The 23,190-nt window shown below is 36.1% G+C and overlaps 1 protein-coding gene across 3 annotated transcripts in view; it reads right to left on the bottom strand.

Annotated features, from left to right (window-relative positions):
* PDE4D (phosphodiesterase 4D) overlaps positions 1–23,190 on the bottom strand; it is a 553,431-nt gene that overhangs the window by 250,939 nt on the left and 279,302 nt on the right. The window lies entirely within an intron of this gene.

Below are 23,190 nucleotides of genomic sequence, written 5' to 3' on the forward strand. Positions count from 1 at the left end.
AGGGGCAGAGAGAGAGAGAGAGAGAGAGAGAGAGAGAGAGAGAAAGACAGATACAGAATCCTAAGCAGGCTCCAGACTCTGAGCTGTCACCACAGAGCCCCATGAGGTGCTCGAACCCACGAACTGCGAGATCATGACCTGAGCCGAAGTTGGCACTTACCCAACTGAGCCACCCATGCACCCCAGGAATGTCTGTTTTATAAATTTCTGATAAAACCAAATTATTTTACATCCTCCCTTACGATTGAATTTTTATACAATATTTTCTCTATATCTTGATGTACTTTTAAGCTAATTCACATTGATTGCTGACATTACCATTTTCATTTTATAGAAATAAGTGAGTCAAAGTCATGTAATTTTCAAAATCAGGTTTGGTTAATGAATGTAAAAAACAAAAAAACAAAAACAACAACAAAACTTTAAGGATTTTGACCATTAAGGAATGCTACATTATTCTTTATCCACCTGGAAATCATGCCCTCCAATGCACCATAGAAGGAACCATGACTCACTGAGGAGTGGTGTCATAGCAGTACTGAATGAAAACGAGCTTCATGAATAAATGAGTGACTGCAAAGATGAACAAAATCAGCAAGCAAATTAATGTGAGCACTTTTGTGTCACATAACAAGGCAAGAGAACTTAACCAAAGGCAGAATTCAGAATTGATTCCCATGTTTAAGATATATCAGTATAAAGAGTGCCTGGGTGGCTCAGTTGGCTCAGATCATGATCTCGTGGTTCGTGAGTTTGAGGCCCTCGTCAGGCTCTGTGCTGACAGCTCAGAGCCCAGAGCCTGCTTCGGATTCTGTGTCTCCTTCTCTCTCTGCCCCTCCCCCACTCGCACTCTCTCTGTCTCCCTCTCTCAAAGCAAATAAATAAATAAAGATATAATCAGCATAGATTTTGTCTTAAAAAAAAGAAAAGCTCATACTACAACAGCTGATTTCCAAGCATGGGTGAGAGCAGCACAAGGCCGTTTCAGAACTACAGGACAGGTGCTGTGCAGGGGATCAGAGGTGTTCCCTCTTTCAGTCACCGGTGCACAATACTTAGACACACTGTACAGACAGCTGTGAAAGACTCCAGACCAACCAGACCTGCTTGTTAACACAGTACCTTTCATGCTCAATTCACCCATCCTTCTCTTGTTTCTCAACCCCATGATTCACACTGATGTTCACTCCAGTTTTTTTCATTTTTTCTTTTTTTGCCTTTTATGTGGATAGGCTTGTATAGGACAGTTGGGAAACATTATTTTAGAGTAAGAACTCACAATGTCTGTCTTTGAAATGATACCAAAGCTCTTAAAGATAGAAAAGCAGACATTAAATTTTGCTCTAACATCTAAAATGACATCAAATTAGGCAGTAAATAAGACAGGTTGTGCAGCACTGACCACCTCACAGTTCAGAATGACTGATACAAAGCACAGGTCAAGAAGCCCTTCATCTATCCATCATTTGTCAGAGGAGTACCAAAAAAAATACATTTCTGCTTTTTTCATGAATGAGCCGTATTTTCAATTGAAAAATTAATTACTGCACTAAAGCAAAAATCTCCTAACTTCAAAACAGTGAGTATTCAACCCCTTTTCACCTCAGATTCCCAAGCCTGTAGGCTACCTTCTTTCCAAAGTGAGCAACTACTACCATTGTCTTGAGAGCACATGCAGAAAAATGCCCGCAGGTAAAAACATATTCATGTATGCTGACAGTCTTTCCATTAAATAAAAAGTCTTTCCAATTAAATAAAAAGAAATGTTGTGCCCTAACTTCTTCATTTAAAAATATACTTAAATTGGGGCGCCTGGGTGGCTCAGTTCATTAAGCATCTGACTTGAGCTCAGGTCATGATCTCAGGGTTTGTGAGTTTGAGCCCCGCATCAGGGTCTCTTCTGACACCTGGGAGCATGGAGCCTGCTTCATATTCTGTGTCTCCCTCTCTCTCAGCCCCTCTCCTGTTCGCGCTCTCTCTCTCTCTCAAAAGTAAACAAACATTAAAAAAAATACCTAAACCGAATTAATAATGATGCAAGTTATTCAGTGGAATATTTTTCTGCAGTAAAAAGAGTGAGAATAGAGCCACTTTGGAAAACAGAAAATTAAACAGAGAGAGGTACTATTTGATCCAGCAGTTCCACTACTGGGTACATACCCAAAAGAAATAAAAACATATGCCCACACAAAAACTTTTACATAAATATCCACAGCAGCATAATTCATAATTAGCCAAAAGAGGAAAATAACTCAAATGTCTATCAACTGATTGATGAATAAACAAAATGTGGTATAGCAATATAATACTATTTCTCCATAAAAAGGCATGAAATACTGTTACACGCTACAATACAGATGAACCCTGAAAGCATTATATTGAGTGAAAGAGCCAGTCATGAAAGATCAAATACTATTTGCTTCTATTTATATAAAACATTCAGAACAGGCACATTTAGAGAAAGAGATTAGTAGTTGCCTAGGGCTGAGAGTGGGGTGAGTGAAGGGGGAAATGGAGGGTAATAGCTAGATTATCCTGTGTTTCCTCTAGGGTGACACAATGTTCTAAAATTGACTGTGGTGATGGGTGCACAACTGTGTGACTATACTCAAAATCAATGAATTGTACACTTTCAATAGGTGAATAGTATGGTATGAGAATTAATTCAATAAAGCTCTCCCAAGAAAGATCAGGAAGGCTCTTAACATACTACCATATTGTCAAGTTAAACAAACAAACAAAAACACAAGCTGCGTAACAAACTATAAACTGTTCTCCTTTTTGTATTAAAAAGGGGGGATGAATAGAATTCATATTCTCACTGTCTGCACTTACCTAAACAAACTCTAAAGGATACACAAAACTAATGAAAGTGGATAACTGTGAGAATGAGAAATCTTTTCAAATTATGACAATAATAATAATAAACAACACCTGGACAGAGCTCCATATCAGAACATAAGAGATCGTCCTCAAAACTACACAATATTCAATTATTGCTGCTCCATAAACTGTTCAATCAACCCCATTCTGACCAACATTTAGGGTGTTTCTAGTCTTCTATTACAAACAATGCTGTAGATTATCTTTGTGCATATATTTTTTCACCTACACACAGGCATATAAGCAAATACTAAAAAGTAGAGTTGCTAGATTAAAGATAGACAATATAAGAAATCCTTAAAGTAATGCAACCAAAGAATACCCCTTAAATTTGTTACAGTTGTAGCAGCTGTTACACTCCCACAGAGTTTAATTGCAATTACTGAGCAAAATGCATTTTTCTGAAAAAAGATTAAATGAAAATTTAGGATTTTCTCACTTAGTGTTGTGAGTGCATTAAAGAAACAGCACAATAAGCTCCTTTTTAAAAAATTCAGACAAAACCAAGTGGTTTATTCAACATAAGTTCTGAAATTTGAGAAAAAGAACTCTCCTTTTATACGGCATGAATTCATTATGTGGTTTCCCAAATAATGTGCACATTTAAAGTGACCTTTCAGACTCAAAGTAGTAGGCTCAGAGCAAAAGGATGAAAAAAAAAAATCTCAGTTTTAATTAAGATAAATATCAACTGATAAGCCCCAGTTAGACTACTTGGAGTCCAAGAAGGCAAAACTGTCATCAAAAGAAATGGAAAGCATCAGGACAACAGTAAACTTGGTAAAATTTAATTGTGTGAAGTTTAGATAGTATAAAGTGATATTACTGAGTTCATGGAACACAGGACTATGTTTAGAAGCATTCGTCTCCTTTTCTTTCTACTGTCTCTGGCTCATTTTGGAGTTGTTTCTAAGTAGTTCTATTTAGCTGCATTATCATCTCTGCTTAAAGAGACATATCTGGGCAGAGGAAACTTATTATCTATGGTCAATGAATGCTAAGCATTACCTAAAAATATGCTACGGTTGACAGAATATATAGTGTGCATGTATATGTGCATATATTTCTCTGTATCTATCTATTTATCCATCCACCCACCCATCTATAATGAAGGTTAGGAAGTCAGAAGAATTAGAATGCAATCTATTTCACACTAAAACCTTGTGTTACTTATTTTTGTCGTTATTATCGATTTTGCCATTATTTTGTTGTTTTATGATCCAAAAAGTACTTAAGAACTTGGATTATGAGCACAGAATTATGGCAGTGGTGATAACCGGTGATGGGCTTTGGTTAATACAGCCCAGAGTATATTTGTTCTTTGAAGCTAATAGAATCCATTCATGAACTGCTTACAGGTGGCCAGAGAAAAGAACACTACATATGTTGTGAGCAGTCTTCTCAATTAGAACTTCTGTCTTTTGTGCTATTTATTGTGTCATAGTAAGCATACCTTACTACCAGCTGAAGGTCAATATATGCTTTGGGAAGATTACACCAGCTAGCTCATATAATCATTTTTTTTTTACATACATATATCTACTAACCAATTACATTTTGAACTCAAACCTTAACTAAATTTAGCCCATAGCATCATCAGGACACTGAAATCCATGTACTCATAGCAAAGGACAATTCAATACGGATTGCTTCATGGGAAACTTGCTATCTAAAGTTAAGGTATATTTACCATGAAGAAATATAGATGCTACTTTTTTTGTTGTTGTTCTTTTGTTTGTTTCTTTGTTTTTGTTTTGCTTTGATTTGTTTTTAAGTGGTCACATTACTAAATAGTTCTTACCCATTTCTGGAAGTTCTTTCATTTCCTTGGCTGAAAGAAGCATTGGAAAATAGAGGGCCTAATAAAAAACGCCATTCAAATCTAGCAAAAAAATCCCAGGAGATCCTTACACTTTGCATAAAGAGGAGAGATTTACAACAAAGCATTGTGAGGGCACTTCTACTCTAGAAGGCTTTCCTTCTATCCCTAGGTCAAGTTCACTTTCTCTGAATTTGGCCTACCAGGGCTTGCAGGAACACATTCTAGCACCAGAGGTCAGGGTCAGATATACAAAGAAAACAACCCAGACAAAGATCAACATTGAGCATTGACAGCAGGGAACCCATGATTCTGACATTTCCAAATTTTCACAGCAAATGTGAATGTGAATACCATATAAATTCAATGTCTTAGAGGGCATTTTCTCATTTCTTTCCTTTTTTTAAAGGATTGAAAAAGATGGCCTTCTTTCTGCTCTTCATACCTACTACATATTCAAGGACTTTACATTGTAATCGTCTTCTACCCAATTTTGCTCTGCTAGTTCCTTTAGTTCTCAGCTTCCCTGACCACCTTAACAAAAGCGCATCTCCAACACACACACACACACACACACACACACACACACACACACCCCTCATTAACCAGTCTTTTGGGTATTGTCTTCACTGCACTTGCAATATTGGAAACCGTCTGTTTAATTATTTTTGCTTAGTAAGCTCTATGAAGGGAAGGAAGGAGGCACTATCATATCTCCAGTACCCAGAATGTACAAGAGACTATATATTTGTCTTTATAGAAAAATACTGAAACTACTCTATGAAAAACAACAGAAAATTATCCTAAATAAAAAGCCTGGTTGAACTACTTCCAAAAAAACTGTATATCTTCTTAAGGCCTCATTATAGGCTACTATTGAAATAGAAATCATTTATGTATATTAAAGAATGAATAAAGAAAATAATATATATTTTAAAAAGGCTGTATCAAAGAAGCTTCTAGTCTAGATTTAGCTAGCAGTGAAGTTAATTTCTTCCATATTCTTGTGAATTTATTTAATAGAATAAGTTTAGATTAAGATTTACGCATATTAATCTTCAACTTAAAGAATAATTAGGTTCTACCTAGAGCTGTCACGACATTTTCTCAGTAAAATTTCCATTATCATTGCACTCATGAACATTCTGATGTGAAAATCATGTATATGTCATATCATATACCATTTTCTAAACAGCTAAAATCCTTATATCCTCAAATAGTACACTGTATCAAAGCATAACTTGTGTCAGAACTAACAACTTTATGTTATAAAAACATAAACAAGAAAACATTGATAGGAGTTTTTTGCCTTCTGATAATAATAAAGTGGTTAATATTTATTTGGCTTGCTGTGAAACCAGCATTGTGCCAGGTGAGCATTTTCCTTTTTTTTTTTTAATAAATTTTTAAGTTTATTTATTTGAGAGAGACAGAGAAGTGTGGGCAGGGGAGGGGAAGAGAGGGAGAGAGAGAGAATCCCAAGCAAGCTCAGCATGCCAACGCAGAGCTCAATGAGGGGCTTGAACTCATGAACCGAGAGATCATGACCCAAGGCAAAATCAAGAGGCGCACCCTTAACCCACTGAGCTACCCAGATGTTCCCGGTGAGCACTTTCCATGTATTCTTCCATTGAACCTTCACAGGAACTCCATGGGTGGTTTTAACCCCTTGTCCAGAATCAAACCAGTTTGTAAGTGGTAGACCCTAATTTTGAAGTCCACTGGCTTCAGGAGCTACCCAATTTCTTCAGTAATTATGTCAGCAATTCCAAGCAGCCTTTGAATTTCATTAGCTCAGCTCTAGGTCAGGGCCTCAAGAGATAGAGATACTCTGAATGCAGTCAAGCAGATAAAGTTTGATATCCAAATGATATCAAAGATTAAAACTATCCATGGAACAAAACAGAGTATCTATAAAGCTATTCCAAGACAGGGCCATCTGGCCTATTTCTGGCACAGGAAGATTAAACATGTGACGCCAAACTTTCTAAGCGCTTTTTATTTCTGTCTGTAAAATGCTTACAGGGTTTCTTAGATAACTGAGAAAAAAGAACTCACTTTCTATTAAAGATTCCAGATTAAATATCTGTATATGTAGCATAATTTCCACCTACCCACCTACCAGTAAAAGCAACTCAGACCTACTCAGACCTTCCCCAAATATCTTTTAAGTCACCAGAATTATTCTGAGGAAACCAGGCCTTATTTTCTAACTTTTACTTCCCTTAGTCAGAACGTCTATATTACAGGGAATATTTCCTTCTCTCCAGTAGCATGAATTAATTTATTCAGGATGTTATACTAAATCAGAAATAGCTAGGATTGAGACCAAACTCTATACAAGTTTTCATGGATTTAACTCCCTTTCCCACCAAATGTTTTAGGAAATTGCAAGTTCCAACCTGAGTTGATACACAAGGCACAGACTTTTCTCCTATCTGATTACATGAATCTATTCTATCATAGCCAAAACAGATTGTCACGCATTTAAGAAGATTGTCCTGAGAGTAATTTTTTTTTATTTTTTTCTCTTCAAATAGATTCACATTCTAAGTTTGGGCACTAATGAATATAGAAAGTCAAGGAAGACTTTAAAGCAACTTTTTATTTAGAAATATTTGAGAAGACAATACGGCATTCTTTTGGTATTCAATTAAATCTACTTTATGTGAATTGAAATTTACAGAGTAGTTTATCCCTATGCAATATTTAGGAAGTGACTGAGTGAAAATGCCTAGAGCGATTGGCACCAAGGGAATTTGGTACTTTAATTTAAAATATTTTGGGAAGCCCAAGTTTGCATGTGTAGGTCTGTATTCTGTATTCTTTTTGTATCTCTTATGTATACATTCACTAATACACAAATGGCATGAATTATGGAAGCAAATGTGTTTGATGCTTTGAACAAATTATCCAGTTTATTGAAGTAAATTATCTAAAATTTATTTGTGTATTGGAAATTCAAGCATTTTTTGACTAGAAAATTATATGTGAGGATTTTAAAAGAATTACACATTAAATTACCAGAACTTTATAAGGAAAGTATAATCACCAACTAGACAAACCAGAAGTGGAAAAAGAAAAACACACAAACAAAACTTCAAAATCTAGTTATTTAAGAAGGGATGACTGGGGAGCCTGGGTGGCTCAGTGGGTTAAGCATCTGACTTCGGCCCAGATCATGTTCTCATGGTTTGTGAGTTCAAGCCCCACGTCAGGCTCTGTGCTGACAGCTTGGAGCCTGGAGCCTGCTTTGGTTTCTATGTCTCCCTCTCTCTCTGCCCCTCCCTAGCTCATGCTCACTTGCTCTGTGTCAAAAATAAATAAACTTAAAAAAATAAAAAAAAGAAGGGATGACCAAGAATACATAGGTGGAAGAAGGAGGTGATTCAAGTGTGAAATTACCTTAAAATTTACTAAAGTCTCATAAACAAAGTTTATAAACCAAATATCACACTTTTTCTGACTACTGGCTAAAGTCCATACAAGTTCTTTATGGAATTGACCACAGTTTGTACAGAAGAGACAGGGTATACTAAATGGGGTGGGTTCTGAAGTTAGACTGACTTCACAAGTAGTAGCATAGGACCAGAGCTGTTATAACTGCACAGAAATGCCTGTAGTCCAGATGTATGGCTGAGAATCATGTAACAATGTGGCTCATCGTTAAAGTCTGATAATAATCTGACATTGGCAAACAGGTTGTTTTCCATCATTCCCTTGTATGGCAGTTGTAACCTTTGTGGGCAAATCGTTTATGGTGAACTGGAGTGGGAACGAATGACGTTGCCTTCTGATTTTCAACATGACAGTTCTTTCAAAAACCCCTATTAGATCCCATTGGATGAAATGGTCATTTGCGTAGATTAACCCAGTTAAAGCCATGGATTTTACACGATGTTATAAGGGAATATAACCGGGAATATAACTATAACTCAACCATGGTAATAGTAAAATGAGTTTATTTCGTAAGCAGGCAAACTAGCTAGTGGCAGTTATCTGGGGAAAGGAGAAGTTCATTTCCCTTATTAGTGAAACAAGGCCCTAAACATTTTATAACATTTAACTAATATCTATAAAAATAAAAGTCTCCTAAAGATTATCCATAAAGACGGACATTGGACAGTAAGTTAAATTATGTTAGATATTAATTCTATGACTTACTTTTGTTTAAAATTCGCTTCTTTCCAACTATTTTTCCTGATGTTCCCCTCACATGTTCCCTTTCTATGTGTACATTAAAATTTCCCAGTTTAAGTTTGAAAAATTAAAGGCTAAATTCAACTAAGTGAAAAAGAAATGTGTTGGTTTTAAGGTTTATTTAAATAAAATAAATTTAAATATTTAACTTGGCTGGCACAACCTTGTTAGGAGGTGATTAAATAAACAATTTATTTAAAATGAAAATATCCCTCTAGCCCAGGGAAAATATTTTGGCCTAAGAAAATAAAATATTCTAGACTTATTTCATATTATGCAACCCCCTTTCCCCAAATGCAAGCAGTGAGAATAATTTTTAAGTTTTTCTGTTCACTACTGGATTTCTGAGAGCAACTGAAACACCCTTAAACTACAAATGTTTCCTCTTATCATGAAACTAAAAAATATTCCAAGAGATATAGTAGCAGGTAAAACTAGAAATCCTTTGCCCCACAGGAATATTTTAGAAAGTCACTAGATTGGAAATTTTATGAAGGTGAGGACTATATATTTCATCAATGTCTCTCTAACAGCCAGTAGGATGTCTGGGGCAAAACTGTGTTAATAAACATTGTTAAATGAGGCAATGAAAAATGCACTTTACTTTTGCAACTAATAGAAAAGCTACAGAAATAGAACACTTCTTTAAGAACTGTACATTTTAAACTACAGAATCAAATTAAATGATCCAGTGGTAGAAAATGTTTTTGTACAACAATAAAAGCAAATCACTTCCTCTATCATTAAGGGTTAGGCCTTAATTTCTTAGAATTCCAAACTATTGAAGTCTAGAAGTGTGATAAAGCTAAAGGCTAACTAATAATGGGAAGTGTTCACAGTACAAGCAGGAATTCTAACTCAGCCTTTGGAGGTCAGTGGTCAATTCCATTTGTTAGGGCTCTAGGACAAGCTTGACTCTTTGACTCAGCATCTCAGCTGTGGAATCTGCCAGTTGTGACAGCTGTGTTGGGCTTCAAAATGTTCACAGTGAAGCTACAGTGAGCCTGGAGTGGTGGTCTTAGCACCTCCCTCCAGCTAGTCTCCTAGTTGCACATAAAAACCACCCCACGGATAGAGACAGAAGTTGGCCATGTTACCTCAGTGATTAATATGTGCAACACACACTAGCATGTTCTGTTTGCCCTGTTTCTTACTAGTTGATGATGCTGAGATGAGTCATTCAGGAAAGGAGAAAACGTTGAGGAAACCTGGGAAGCACAGAGTCTAAAACAAGAGAAATATGAGGGGATGGAGAGAAGTGTTGAGATAAGAATTACCAGCGGAGATGGTAAACTACAGGTGAAAACCACAGGACAGGCAAAAGTCATCTCAGATACTTTACAACTCCTTGCACAGAGAGTAAACTCTATCTCACAACTCACTCCGTACAATCTGTAAGCAGAGTGGCATTTATTAAAAAAATAAATAAATAAACTGGGGCACCTGGGTGGCTCAGCTGGTTGAACATCAGACTCTTGATTTTGGCTCAGGTCATGATCCCAGGGTGGTGGGATTGAGCCCTGCGTTGAGTGTGGAGCCTGCTTAGGATACTCTCTCTCTCCCTCTGCTCCTCTCCACCACTTGCCCTCACTCCCTGTCTCTCTCTAAAATAAAAAAATAAAAAAAAAATAGGAATGAAAACAGATTGTAACATTTCTTTGTAATGGAGAACAAACAACTCACTGTTCTTCTCTCTTCCTGCAACAGATATTGAAAGCCCATGATGGCAAAGGCACTGTGCTGGGCACAATGGTACAAAATGAGAAAACTCAGTTTCCCCTACAACACACTCATAGTCCAAGGGGCTACAGCAGGCCACTCAGCAGACAACTACTGCAATGCTTCAAGAGCTCTAATAGAGACATGTCCCAGGTTTCATGAGGACACAGAGACAGGAGTCTTAATTCTGAACGGGGAGGTCTAGGAAGATTTCCCGTAAGAAATGTTAGGTGGGGGAAAATCTAAGCAAGAGTCTGGACATTAAATTGTAGTCAAATGATTACTGTAAAATGACAACAGCTTTAAGTGCTCATGTAGTCCTATATACCAAATTATGATTTAAACATTAGCATATCTGAGTTTCACCCTGAATTTACACTTCGGACAAAAGTTCGTGAGAATTTATGAACTACATATATATCAACATGGGATAAACACTCAAAGACCATTTTGTAGAAAAAACCACCGAGACACAAAATCGTACATACTGTATTGTTACTTTTACATAAAATTCAAAAGCAGAAAATAATGCAATTTTTGAAATCAGGATAGTTGTTACATTTGTAGGGGGTGGGCAGTGGCTGAAAGTGGCACAAAGGTGGCTTCAGGATTGTTGATAGTGGTATTTTCAATCTGGGCGGTGATTACAGGGGTGGCCACTGAGAACCAAAATTACTAATTACTTTTTATTTTTGGTTTGCAATATCCACAGAGTTTTAATGCTTTGCAGGATTCACACATAGTGTGTTCTTTCTAGGTGACAAATTACCAAAAACATGTCAAAATTTCTAAAAAATACACATTTGTATGTATGTATAAACCCTGCTTTTGCTACAACTTTTATTTGCATGCAAATTTAATGGCAGAGTTTACACATAAATAATGATTATGAGGTCATTCGGCCCACTTAAATGGCAAGCAGCTACATTATGCCCCTTTTTTCTCTAATAGATATCACCAGTTAATGGCAACAATTTTTCTCTCCAGGCCCCAAAGCAGCTCCTAGTACTTTATTACATATGGCTATTACTAACTGACCAGGGATGAAAAAGATTAGCCATCTTGACTTTAAACAATGAGGACTGTCTAGTTCTTTATTTACATGAGAAGTGTCTTATAATTATGGAGAAATTTCAGGTGTATTTCTAGGTAAGGGTATAATTTCATACCTATGTATATAAAATGGGTTTCTTAATTTCAATCACATCTCAATTAAAAGCACATTTACTAAAAGCAGATTTGCCTTTTGTTTTTTATATTACCCTAGAAAACACTTGCTGATTCATATACAATTAGATTCAGTTTTAACAAGAAGACTCAAACAATTGGGACTAATTTTCCAAGCAAGAAACTCAGAGCATCTTTAGTGGGCCAACTTTTCCCCCTAGGGTAGTTAACTGCACCCTCAATCACACCTTTTAACCCAATGTACAGTTGTTAATTATGACAAAGTAATGCCTTTACACATTATTATTGGTAAGGATTCATGAAAAAATAAGTAGATACCAGAGATACTGGAATCTAATTGCCAGATCTCACTAAGCCACTGCATTCTCCACATTTCTAGCCCCTCTGCTTTAGAGTCCATCCTGAAGTAACACTTTAGGCCCCAGGAACTGATCTAACCAGATCTCGTTTTTTAGCTTGTTGTCTTTCTAGAAACGGAGAAGGAGGCTGAAGCCCTTTTTGCTGAGCTGGGATGAAACGGTAAACTAAACAGGGGTCCTACCCAGCCTGGGGCCTGGTAAGGAGAATGAGAGTCAGGCTACAGAGAGAACAATCTGCAAACAACACAACCAAGAGTATGAGGGGAGGAGCATAGGGTCTGGACAGGTAGGGAAAGGCAGGCAGTGACATTGTTGTAAAGACTGGACCACCTGGCAGCCCTGAGTAGGAAGGTTACATGGAGAAAGTCTTCACAGTTGGACCCGGCGATAATGTTCAGGCACTGTCTCTTTCTTTCAGATTAAACCCCTGCCTGGAACCGCTTCCCTAGAGGATTCTGACCAATTTTTAAACAACAGACTCAGCGGTGTTTTAGCATCCAGTTGACTTCTTATACTCCCCCCTTCTTTGTGTACTTTATCGCTTTAACCCCTCTGAATAGAAGTATATCTTCTTTGAATCGCAGCGCTGGTGTGATTTATTCACAATATCTAGCTTTGTATAAGTGCTCAGTTCTGAGATGTGCCCGAGAAGGCTGGCTGCCTTTTGGAAAAAGAGCCCTTATAGATTAAGTCAGTGTTCACATGTAGAGTTCTTGATTTTTTTTTATAAGTTACACTACAAACAAAGGTAAAAAAAAAAAAAAAACAAACTGCATTACACAAGCCAACATTTCCTAGGCACTCACAGGAGTCAGCCACTGTGCTAAGGACATTAGGTTTACTAACTCAGTTGATGTGTTTACATATATACTATCGCTAAAGGTAATATTTTATAATTTTTAAGGGTATATGAACCCATGAAATTCTCTTATTTTCCCTGCAATCCTGGGTTAGTCAGTTTACTTCATGAGGCCTCAGTTTCCTCAACTACAAAATGAGGAATACTAATAATGGGTACCTCACAGGATTTATGTTGAGGACCTAATGTGATAATTCCTGTCAAATGCACAGCATAGTGCCTGGAACATAGTAAGCATTCAGTAAATAGTCATTACCACTATTTTTATTGCTGCAAATACTATATTGGGAAAGCAGAATTCAAGACATGAATTTTAGCTACTTAATTAACTATGTGACTTCCAAAAAATTTAATGATCAGGTTCAGTTGTCTAGGGAGGACTTTGGTCAACACAGTGCTTTGAATTTCCTTCAGGGGATTGCTGAGGCCTCAACCTCCATACCTCTCTATGCATAATCCTCTAATCCAGTTGTTTGAGAAGTGATGATGTCATTATCATGGTATCAGTTAACTTCACAGACCTAACTTTAGAATTACATTAAAGTCCCATACAAATTATAATAGCACTGCTTTCACACACTTGCCTAATAGACAAAGTTTTAATTCTCTGTTTGACTTCAAATTTCATTTATGAGTTTTTTATTTAAAAAAAAAATTAAGGTTTATTCATTTGTCAGAGACAGAGAGAGACAAAGCGTGACTGGGGGAGGGGCAGAGACAGAGGGAGACATAGAATCCAAAGCAGGCTCCAGGCTCCAAGCTGTCAGCACAGAGCCCGACATGGGGCTCAAACTCACAGACTGTGAGATCATGACCTGAACTGAAGTCGGATGCTTAACCAACTGAGCCACCCAGGCGCCCCCTTTTTTGAGTTTTTAAAAAAAATATTTCTCCAATAAAAATCTTTGCCACATAAGCACTGACATTGTTTCTAACAGTTTTTCTTGACCCTATTTGACTAGAAATGTTAAAGACTAGCAAAACTTTTCTGCTTCCAAAATGGGGTCAGGGATGGGGAGAATTAGATTATAGGTTACTCTCTGTGGTCCCTTTCATTTCAAAGAGTTTATGGTTCTACGGACTGGTCAAATGCCAGAGAGGAAGAAGGCAGTGCAGTTTATAGTCTGACTGAGGGGAAGAGTCAATAAACTGAATGCCTCAGGAACTAGCTAGATCTCCAAAAAACGGAGCCGTGTCAAAGTCCATTTTCTATTTCTTGAAACATCTGCATGGTTCATGGTTGAAGGCTTATATGAAGAGCTCAAGAAAGAAGGCAGACAAAATACAGAGATGTTCTTGAGTTGCACAAGGTTAAAAGGAAAAAGCCTACTGACTCATTTTTGGAATACCATGAAGCAGAACTGTGCATCACGGAGGCAGTTCAGAAAGTGGAGAAAAGCAAGTAAAACAAGAACAACGGCAACAATAACAAATTGGCATTTAGAATTAGATCACAGTTTTCTTTAGCTCCCTGATTAACAGCTGGGTGATTTCAGTTTTACCTCATATGATCATTCTGAGGACAAAATGAGCTGAATTGTGTAAATCACCAAATCCAATGTCTGACAAACAGTAGATGCTCAATATATTGTAGTTATCGTTACAACAGCTACTACTTGGACTATCACTATAGGCTTAGGAGCTGCTGTCCTAACTCGTTGGTGATCCAGGTACAGGTCAGTTACCTGCTGTTCCATGATAAAGCTGCAGCATCAGAGAGAGCATTACAGCAATGGCTCATTCACATTCTAGAATGCCACTGGTTAAAAGCTGACACATTTTGCTATAATTTATCCTAACTAAAACAGTATCAGTCATATAAATTCCTTGACACAAAGAAAATGTTGTGCCACATTGCAATAGCATGAAATCATGGATGTTGGGAATTATTATTTTCTCGATTTCATATATATATATATATATATATATATATATATATATATATATGAATATTCCATGCATATTAATTACAAGGAGTTGAATTCCTCATCTTGGATGTATTTCAAACAGGAAGGAGAATTAGTTACAATGGGAACACTCTTCTGTGTGAAGCCTGAAAACAATTACATATTGAAACTATGTTTTATAAAACATTTTTTTTAGCAGGTCACACTGGTGCCATCTACTTTGCAATTCAAAATGAACATTGTGTGGTATGAAATGAGAAAAGACCACAAGGTCACTTACTAGCAGTTTTCAAATGTCTTAAAAAAGAATCTACTTATCTTTTGACTCACTATCCTTATATCCACAGATTACTAGGTAGAAATGGGTTAAATTTTAAGCAAGGGAAATTAGAACTAGATATAAATAAAACGTCCTAACTGCGGATTGTAAAATATGAGGGCTGTTTTCTGTAAGAAAGCTTTGGAAGGTGCAATCCTGATATGTATATATTCTATACCTAGTTTCTAGTTTTCTAATTTCTTGTTCTCCCTCATGTGTAGTAGAAAAATGAGATTTGCAGTTGACTCCCTTTGTCCTCTGGAGGAAGTTTTTAAGGCTGAGATGAAGGGATAAAATATCTTCTACATTCAAATCCATTAATTATCACTTTTGCCCGGAAGGTGGCAGTGTGATTAAATGGGGTATGGCACTACATGGTGGATGTTTGGTTCAAAACTGGATGCAGTTCTTCCATTCTGGCCTCCTTTCTGATCTTCGCTCCAACTTCTCTAGCCACACTTCCTCACCCCTTGCCCACAATCTTTCCCTTGTATTTTTTTTTCTATTATTCTGAAGTGCAGTTTAGCTTAGCTTCCCCAATTCACATCCTCACCCATCCCCCAGGACGTTCCTAAGAGAGACAACTCCCTTAAAAGGCTGAAGGTTAATAATAAATACATATAGTTTAAATTTCCCTGCTAAGAGCGAGATAACTAAGAGAATGTATCCATAGATTCTGGCTTATCCCTACTCTCCATTCTTTTAAAGAACTTCCTATTTTATGCTAAACCTGACCATAGGGCAAGGTATTTTGAGAGTCATAGGCACAGCCTCTTGTTAGTTATCTTTACAAGATTACACTTAATAGTACCATGCCCAAGCTCACTGTCTTCCGCCCTGTGATATCCCAGTCCTTTCTGGAGCCCCTGATCCCTGGAGAGATTTGGTGCTTTTGGCTAGAATATACCTTACTTCCACTATCCATTTTCTAATAAATCTCAAACCTCAGCTTTATCTCTTGAGAAGCTGGATAATCTCTGGAAGGGCTCCTAAGAAAACCTATATTGGCTTTTAATTAAGACTGTGCTTTCTTTGTAACTACATTCTTCACCAACGTAGTTAATAAACCCGCAAGTCCCATGCTTGATACCTTTATCCAGGCTTTAACAATTCTATATGTTTAACATTAGTATTATTCAGAATATTTATACATAGCTCTCAGGTATATCTCCCTAAGAAAAATCTCCTTGAAGACTTTATTAACAGTCTTCCTTTTTCAGGTTCATCTTAATTTATTGTTCTTTTTCTTTTTTCTTTCTCTCTTTTTCTTTCATTCTTTCTTTTCTTTTCTTTCTTTCTTTCTTTCTTTCTTTCTTTCTTTCTTTCTAAGAGAGAAGGAGAGCACAAATGGGGAAGAGGGGTAGAGAGAGAGATAATCTTAAGCAGGAATCATATTCAATGTGGAGCCTGAAGTGGGGCCCTATCCCTAGACCCTGGGACATGACCTAAGCTGAAATCAAGAGTCAGATGCTCCACCAACTGAGCCACCCAGACGCTCCTTCCGCTTCATCTTAGAATCTACTTTTCTCTATCTTGATAATCACAGTTGGATGGATGCATGACTAACCATTTCTATATCTATGACTACATTCATGTCCTCATTCATTCTGACTTAGCAAAATTTACTACATGATTGGAATGACTGACAAAGGGACTAATAAGATGAGCTAAACTTCATCTTTGTTAAAAGGCAAATTTTTGTAATGGGGACAAAACTGATCTGATGTACTCCAGATCAATAGGGAGGAAAAGAGTAGAACTACATATAGGACTCAGTGGACTGCACATACATCCCCAGCTAGTTCTATTAATGTGGAGCTGATAGAATGCAGTGTCCCTGAGAAGAGTGTTGCATGGGGGAACATTATCTTGAACTTTATTCTCCAGTGACATGACAGAAAAAGTGGGTTGAAAATCCCATTGGGAAACACCCAAAGTAAAGAAACATCTTTCTTCTGAAGGATTCAGTACCAATTCATCATTTCTTTACCAACCACCATGCTGAATTCATGACATGTCAACTATGCATACATGTAATCAATGATGATTATCACATCCAAAACAAGTCTAAAATAAGTTTGTAGAAAGTAAGAAGATGCTAAATAAAATTAATGGATCTTAACTATTATAACTCTTCTGTGATTTTTCAGAAATGAGAATCATCCCATAACTTTAAAGTCTTTCAAGGTAGAAGTATGTGAACTATTGTTATTTGAACTTCCCAGGAAGTTTTATTACCAGCAAGTTTATCCTAGTACGCATAATGATACAAAAAACACAAATGACTCTCCAGTGGTAAGGTAACACTACAGAAAATAGAACTAAAAAAGGATCTTAGTAGTTCATTAGCTTAGTGGTTTTCAAATACTATTCCTTGGAACCTTAAAGCTCTTTTTAGAGGTATTGCAAGAACAGGGATTGGATTCGAGATAGTGGGAAAAGGGCAAATTCAGTGGTGATTTTGTTATATGTATGTTTATGTATTTTTACCAATATATTTCATATATATGTATGTTTTAACAATTTTACCTCTACATATCAAATATGCATACAATTTTAAATCTTCCATATATACTCACTTATGTACATTAGCATTTCATTTATAAAAAGTGGTCTATGGAGAAAAGCATATTTGAAATTCATGGATCTAGCTCACCCTCTTTAATTTACAGTGAATAAACACCCCTATAGAGGGATGAGGTGGCTTCTCCAGGGACACAGCAAGTTAGAGGTAGGCTGGACAAAGGACAAAGGACTTTTTCAGGGAATCATAATTTATGACTTTAAAGATTATATCTTTCTGTGATCCACTCTGTGCTTCCCTAGTTATGTTTTAAATGATACTCAAGGGATCCTGGGGGCAACTGGTGGCTCAGTCAGTGTAACACACAGCTCTTGATCTCAGGGTTGTGAGTTTGAGCCCCAATTGGGTGTAGAGATTATTTAAAAATAAAATCTTAAAAAAGTACTCAAGGGATCTTAATCACTTCTAAAAGTTGTGTATCTTTAAGTCTATTATATAACAGAGGTGATATAAGCTTACATAATAGGGTCAAAAAAGTTTATAATATGGTCAAAACTCTGAACCGACCTAAGCCAAGTCACAGAGTATATTGCACAGGGAGGAAGTATGCAAATTCCATTTGTTTTCCCATTTATAAAAGCTTCTAAGATAAAAGGTTAGGAAAGGGGTGCCTGGGTTGCTCAGTTGGTTGGGTGTCCAACTCTTGATTTTAGCTCAGGTCAGGATACCAGAGTCCTGGCATCTAGTCCTGTGTTTGGCTCCATGCTGAGCATGAAGCATGCTTAAGATCCTCTCTCTCTCTCCCTCTGCCCCTCTTCCCCACTCATGCTCTCTCTCTCTCTCTAAAATAAAAAATAATAATAATAATTAAATAAATAATATTTTAAACATGTAGGAAAGATGATTCTGTACCTTTTTCAAAGGTGACTTAAAACAGTATGAAACTTCATACAAAGTCTGAGATATAGTATTTATTTCTAAGCTGAAGACTTACAGAGCTTTCCAAGAACAAAGAAAGATGATCTATTCAAAACTGGGAGATGCTGAACTTCTGCTCTTTATTTCTGTAATTGGGAACACATGACCTTATTTGCTACCAAAAGAGAATATACTAGTCTAGAGGCTATAACTGCAGTAATCTCTCAAACAGCCATTTTCAACACCCATCACCATCCCTAAACTTCATAGGCTATCATATGTTTAAAAAGACAACTTCCAATCTATTTCTACAATATCCGATACTGTATTTAGATATATTCAAAAGATGCGCAATTTTAAAGTCATTAAAATGATAATTACGTAGACAGTAGAGGGAGGCAACATGCTGAAGTAAAAACAGCACTGTCTTTGGAGCAGGCCCACTTGGGTTATGATCCCAGGCTTCCCTGGCAATTAAAGGTCCTTGACCAAGTTATTCTATCTTTTAGTCTCATTTCCTCTTCTGCAGAGTGTGGATTGATAACTCTCTCAATGTGGTTATGAAAACAAAATAAGATACTGTATATAAAATTCTCCACAGAGTTTTCATTCATAAAATACACTCGTTAAAATGAAAGCTACAAGTATTGTTATTAGAAAAGTAGAAAAATGTCACTATGTTAAATGAAGCAGAACACAAAAATGGTATTTACAACAACTGATTCAAATATACCAGCTAAGCAAAAAAAATGAAAACAGTTGAGATAGGGGTAGTGAGAGTTATGAGGAATTTTCCAAAATACTAATCAATATTATTACATCTTTTTATTTTCAATTATAAAATTAGTAGTTTTAGTCCAATCAATGTTTTTCAGTGGGTGGTGTGATTGAGAAGTTATAACAGAAAAGCTGATAAGGAGAAGACATTGTCTTGAGGTCAAAATAAGAATTCTCAGCCAGCCTGAATTTTTACCTTAGGAAGAGAGAGTTGATAGAAAAACACAATAATTTATTGATCTGAGCAGTGACATTATTCAGATAATCGAATTTGCTCCATATTGAAACGCTTATTCCCCATATTTTGGACATTGAGCAAACTGTTGTTTACCAGATGTGTAGATATTTACACATAAAACTATGAGCTTGCTTCTGCACATGGTAGTTATATTTTGAATATATTTAAACATCAAGGTAAAATACTTCCTTGATGAAAACACTCACACAATAATGCAATGAAGTTCAATGACATTCCGTTACCTCCCTTCCTGCCACTTTTACCCTCACAGATAAGCAACCACTATCGAAGGCTTTGGAAGAGCTTTCCAAACTTTTTGTATGTCTTAATCCTGAGTATAATTTTCACATATTTAATAATGTTTCAAAATTTACTTCATAAAAAAACCCCACACTTATATTTTAGATAGTAGTGTCTCTTTTTCCCCCAGCATACATAATGAACAATCTTAAATAAAACAAGCATATGCCAAATAATGAACATCCAATAGCAGGAAAGAACAAAATCCAGTTTTATAAGCCAAATATCTCTTTATACTTATATTTGGAAGGTTAATAACTTTTCATTTAAACTGAATTACATAAGTCTTCATTAGACTAGTAAAAAGTATCTCTAGGATAGGTTTATATATTTTTTTTTTATTAATTTTTTTTTCAACGTTTATTTATTTTTGGGACAGAGAGAGACAGAGCATGAATGGGGGAGGGGCAGAGAGAGAGGGTGACACAGAATCGGAAACAGGCTCCAGGCTCTGAGCCATCAGCCCAGAGCCCGACGCGGGGCTCGAACTCCCGGACTGCGAGATCGTGACCTGGCTGAAGTCGGACGCTTAACCGACTGCGCCACCCAGGCGCCCCTAGGATAGGTTTATAAATGGGAAGATACTATAATATTATAGTATTATTATAATATATAATTGTTGACAGAATTTAAAGGCAGACTATTATTACTGAAAAAACTAGAAAGGCAAACAATGCCCCAATCTATGAGCTTGCTAATTTTATTAAAATTTTATGAGTGTAAGAAAACACATATATTAAGTTTTTCTTGATTTCACACATTTATACTTTTAAAGGAATGCTAAAGGATACATACTATAATCATATTCTGTTAGAACCTGGCACATACTCAGTACTCACTAAATACCAGTTCAATAAATAAAAGTAACCTAGTATTTATTCTTGTTATGTAATATTCTAAATTTCTGACATCTATACTACAAGGAAACAAATTGATTTCAAGTTTATTTTTATTTTACTTTTTCAAAATTCATAAAATTTTAACTATACATAAGGCTTTTCTTTTAAGTATATGGACTAAAACGAAAGGTATAAATTATCATTAGGAGTTTGCCATGAACCTCTTTCAAAAATGTGACTATCTCACAGGGCTGTGAACACCAAGTTAGTTCGGATTGCTTTTTCTGGTACTGGTTGGAGAGATACAGACAGAACAAAGTAAAGGAAAAGTAATCTGAAGCACTGGATTCTTGCAGAAGGCAGTTCGAAAACTTCCAAAAGATAGCATTTGGCTTGGAAGCATCCAAGGGGGACTAGACAGTTTTGGAAAAGTGGACCAATAGAACAGAAAATAGATTTACTAAGCAAACTTAAGATGGTCAAGCCAAAAGACGGGTCTCCAAGAACAAAGTATTCTGATGTCCAGAATGAAATAAAACCATATGAAAGAGGGATTACTGGTAAATCATTTGGTTTCTTTTATGGGAAGTCAACTGTAAAGAGGATGAAGTAGTCTCTGGCATCTGAAAAGGAAAGGAGGTGCAGAGTGGGGGGTGGTGTGATTGAGAAGTTATAACGGAAAAGCTGATAAGGAGAAGACATTGTCCCACAGAGCTCCCTGGGGCCTGTGCAGAGGCGCGGGGAGAACGATGCTGTTAGTTCTAAAAATTAAGTATCTATCTATATACATACATATATTTCCTCTATATACCTAATCTATAATCAGTATAGATTTCACTATAGATAAATATAAATAAAGATAGGTATAGTATTTGAGTGAAAAAAGGACATTGGAATGTTAAAACTGTAACTACAGCACTTACAACCTCAGGCCAAAAGATTTAGAGACAACAGTGATACACTCAAGCAGTTACATTATTAATAAGTCAGATGTAAGATTAATAACTGGAGAGGCATCCCCACTGTTAAGCCTAGCAATAATTAGCATAAAGAGACATTTATTTCTTACATAAAAAACATTCTGAGCCCAACACCATGCAAAATACTTACATGGAACAATATACACAGCCACAAGTCAGTATTTTTAAAAATTTACTTTGATTTGTTACCTTATTTATTTATGAGAAATACCTTATAGAATTTAGAATTATAAAATAGAATAGTTGTGGATAAAAACAGACTGTCAATCTCAGAGGAGTAAAGACTGTCACTGTTACCAGACACCTGCAATGAACCAATTATTGCCCATTGAACCTTGACTTTAAAAATAGGTCTCCTGGAAGCTTAGGCAAAAAGGGAAATAGGTTGGTTAGATACTAGTTACTCAGGTATCAGATTAGTTTTTCAAATAGCCAGGAGAGAAATCACAAATTAATAAAATTCATATATTTTATAAATTCTGATTACCCATTTATTTTGGTCAGAGATTTATATTAGCTGTGGTGATTAATAAAAAAGATTCTAAGTATTTCCCAGGATTCATTATTTGGCATAAAAGAACCATACAAATTAATTTGCAGATGCAAGATTTTCCATAAATAAACTCAGGAGGAACTTATTGCCTGTATTACTTAAAAAGACTTTTTTGCATATATTCTTTTCTAAGGAATCACAAGTGACATAAGAGACAGAGTCTGCATCTAGAGTTTTTAAAAATCACAGAAACACTACTGAAGGAACAGTTCTTGAGTCTAGCCCCCTATGAAACACTAGTACAGTAACAGCAAATGATAACCCAACAACATAAACACAGGCTGAATTCCTTACGCAAATATCATGAGTATTTGCATTTGTTTGACTGCTTAGATAATACGTAACACATTTAGCCTGTCTGCTTCTATCCTATCTCCAAACACTTGCACTCCATTATTGCTTTCATTTCCCCTATATGAAGCATAGTTATTTCCATTCCAAAGAGTGGAGCTTATTTATTTATAATCAAGTACTAAGATAAATAAAATAAGATTAGCCGCTGAAAAGTATTCTGTAAATAGCTATTCTAGACACAGAAGTCACTTTACTGGGAAACTATCCCTTAAGGGCTATTTGTTTACAAGCATATCAAATCAATATTGGGGGAAATGGTAGAATAAAATATTACAATAAATTGAACTTAAGATACTTTTTTAAATCAAATATTTGTTCTATTGTTGTGTTAGATAAACAAAGCGATGAATATCAAGCAAGTCATTTTTACTGCATCTCTACCTGTACATTTGCTTCTAGATTGAATTTATAATTTTTATAATCTTGAACTGGTACTTTTCATTAGAGTGAAAAC

The sequence above is a fragment of the Lynx canadensis genome, chromosome A1 (genome assembly GCF_007474595.2).
Source record: "Lynx canadensis isolate LIC74 chromosome A1, mLynCan4.pri.v2, whole genome shotgun sequence".
Lineage (NCBI taxonomy): Eukaryota > Metazoa > Chordata > Mammalia > Carnivora > Felidae > Lynx > Lynx canadensis.